This window comes from Dipodomys spectabilis, unplaced genomic scaffold, assembly GCF_019054845.1.
Source record: "Dipodomys spectabilis isolate Male_0828 unplaced genomic scaffold, ASM1905484v1 ptg000398l, whole genome shotgun sequence".
In the NCBI taxonomy this organism is placed as follows: domain Eukaryota; kingdom Metazoa; phylum Chordata; class Mammalia; order Rodentia; family Heteromyidae; genus Dipodomys; species Dipodomys spectabilis.
This window is the reverse complement of record NW_024871075.1, coordinates 45,974-49,455: the sequence shown is the minus strand read 5'-3', so window position 1 is coordinate 49,455 and position 3,482 is coordinate 45,974. Positions and strand designations below refer to the sequence as shown.

The 3,482-nt window shown below is 35.9% G+C and overlaps 1 non-coding gene across 1 annotated transcript; it reads left to right on the top strand.

Annotated features, from left to right (window-relative positions):
- The first annotated feature begins 1,223 nt into the window (after positions 1 to 1,223).
- LOC122096881 lies at positions 1,224 to 1,330 on the top strand. The gene has a single exon (XR_006145422.1). It is a non-coding gene; the product is annotated as a U6 spliceosomal RNA (small nuclear RNA).
- The last annotated feature ends 2,152 nt before the right edge of the window (positions 1,331 to 3,482 follow it).

Genomic DNA, 3,482 nt, shown 5'->3' with positions numbered 1-3,482 from the left:
ACATCTGCCTAGGAATTCATGCTGGTTGTTGGGAAAAGAGCTCAAGTAAGGATGCCATTTAAAGCCTTATAACTTTACTCTTTACCAGGGTATTTTCCTGCTACTTCGGTGGTTGAGAGTGTCTACAAGAGTAAGCATTCCGTGAGGAGCAGGGAGACACCATATCACTTATACTTACTGAGGTTTCCAAGTGACTTGCTATCACTTGTACTGCATTTTGTAAATCAAATCTCTCTAAAACTACCAGTTTTAAGAGATAACAGGATTGGTAAATGAACTATGAGAGACAAATACATCTTCAACATATATTGTTCCAAGTATTCCGTTTAAGGCATATTCAACAACTGGGGGAAATTGTGTTGGCTGTAATTATGTGTCTTTCTCCATGTGCGCATGTATACATGTGTATATGTATGTGTGTGACTAGTAACATACATGTGTACATTATGGCTTATATCATCAAATAAAGTAAGGAATCTCTAAATTTTTAACAAAAACTGTATAGTTAAAGTCTTAACTCTTCACTCTGCTTCTTTACACAAAGACTTTGCAACTTCTCATTAATAAAGTTTCCATATACTCTAAAATGTACATACTTAATACTTAATGTCTACTACCATAAATCTTAAGTACTTTATCAAAAAGTTTTATACCTGCCAAACAGTCCTATTTTTGGCATATATAAGCAAAATCCCAAAATTAAGCATATTTAAAACATTAAAACTGTTTTTTGGGGGGGAGGGTCCGTTTGTGGGGCATGAACTCTGGGCCTGGGCACTGTCCCTCAGCTCTTCAGCTCAAGGCTAGTGCTCTACCACGTGAGCCACAGCGTCACTTACCGCTTTTTTCTTTTTGCTTATGTGGTGCTGAGGAATAGATCCCAGGGCCTCATGCATGCAAGGCAAGCACTCTACCACTGAGCCACCTTCCCAGCCCTAAAACATTAAAACTTTAACAAACCTAAACACTTGCTGCAATTTTCATTTTGACAGGTGCCTTGTATAGAATAATTGAATTCCTTCTCCTACACATCTCTTGAACTACAAATATCTGGAATTATTTTGTTTTTGGCATGTCTATCTTGATTTTATTCTTAAATGTGTGCTTATGTAAGAAGTACATGATTCTAAAATTTCACAACAATTCTTTTGAACTTATTTTTGTTGAATTGTCTAGTTTCATAAAATCAATACAAATTATACTTTATATATAAAAAATGTTCTTTGCTCAATTTAGCATCACATGCACTAACATTGGAATGATACAGAGAAGATTAGCATGCCCCCTGCGCAAGGATGACATGAAAATTCATGGAGCATTCCATATTTTTACAACAACAGATGCTGAAAGGTATGTGGCCACAAGGGAACCGTACTGCATTCTTGGTGGGAGTGTAAACTTGTTCAACTACTTTGGAAAGCAGTATGTAGGTTCCTCAAAAGACTCCATATAAAACTCCTCTATGACACATTAATCCCACTTTTGGGGATCTACCCAAATGATCATAAACAAGACCATACTAAAACTACCAGCACAACTATGGTTATTGCAACATTATTTATGATAGCTAGTATATGGAACCAACCCAGATGGCCTCACAAGATGAATGGATCAAGAAAATGTGGTATATATACACAATGGAATTCTATGCCACCATCAGAAAGAATGACATCGCCCAATTTGTTAGGAAATGGAAACTCTTGGAAAAAATTTTATTGAGTGAAATAACCCAAGTCCAAAGAATCATAGGTCCCATGATTTCCCTTATTTTCAATAACAAATGTATGTCTGGGATAAGCAGAAAAGTTGAAAAGCTATGTACATAGAACCAGATAAGATGATGTTAAAGAAATTGAACCCCAAGATAGTGACACAAGTGGTTTTTTCTTTCTTGCTATTGTTTCTAACGTACTTATAATGAGCAATGGCATGTTTTTTTGTTTCTTTGTATGTTTCTCCCCACGCTATAACCCCTGTTTTCTCTGTATTTGAAGTTGGTGCACATACATCTTGAATGTATGCTTCTCTAATTTGGGGAGGGGAAGGGAAAAATTGCTCAAATAAGGATACAGGTTGACCCATTGTAACAATGAGATGCACAAGACACTATGTTGAAAAATGAACTTTATAATTTAGGTGGAGGAAGGAAGGGGGAGGGAAGTGTACTTGTGGAGGTGGAAGGGAAGGGATGATAGGGGAAATATAAAGGAGGAGGTAAGAATTCTTGTTAGGAAATGTACTAGTTTCCTTGTTCATGTAAATGTGACTCCTCTGCACAGTATTATTACAATAAAAAACATATAAAAATGTTCTGAGAGGAAGAGTTTATTTCCTCTATTTTACCCATATAATATCCCTAACAAAGAAATTAATGCAGAACACTGATATGAAGGTAAGTTGAATAAATGTATGTGAGTGTGAGTGCCGCAGCATTCAAGCAAACACGCGTGTACCTGCTAACACACGTCATACATGTATATCATCATGCTCAGAGTTTAAAATCGGGGCTTCAAGGTCTTGCTAGGCCTTTCCTATCTAGATTGGTGATCTACTATGTAAGCTACATCTCAGTTCCTGGCTCTTTGCTAGTTCATTAAACATTTTGAAAAATAATTTCATGAAGTTTTTTTTTTCGGCCCTGATTGGCTCCCAAGTGTAATCCACAGATCTAGTCTCCTGAGCAAATATTCAGAGTAGATAGGATTATAAGTGTGACCAGCCAGCACAATGTTTTTATAATAATTTTAAAAATAAAAGAAAATTTACTTTATGGGTGCCTGTTGTATCATCTCCTTATTTGAAAGCCTTTTGGAGTGATTATATGTCAATTTAATTCGTTTGGGGATTGTGAAAAGATAGTAAGTGATGATATTTAAAAGTTCTGGTACGTTTTAAAAAAGAAACTGGAACTGTGGGACAGAAGAAATTTGGCTGTCTTCGGACCTCAATTTGTAAGCTCAGCTCTGTGCATGATACCCCAATGTCACCACCCCAGTCTGTGTTGAAGACAAAATGTGATAGAAAACAATAACCATTTGTAATATTTGCTACGCTATTATTTCTTGGGCAATATGAATATTGAATTGAGAGTGTAAGAGAATGGAGAGATTTTATCCACCTTTTTGGTATTGCTGAAAGACTTTTGGAAACTTTGACTCATTTTCTTCCTCACTGTGTGTGTCTTTGGGCCATGCACTTACTGTCTTTAACTATAATTTTTCCCAACACTACAATGGTAATAACATTAGCATTATAACGAATGTTATCTTAAGAATTAAGAGCATAAAACTTGTGAAACACTTAACGTAAACCTATGAATGAGCTTTGAGTTTAGCCAGCATTCTTTTTTAAATACCAAATAGAATGTAATAAGTAGTACAGAAACCATTACATGTAGTGTGAGCAACCAGAAGTAATATCTATTGACCATGCTTTGCTTCCAAGGAAGCCAGTGGATAACTTATGCTGTAAATCAAACTGGT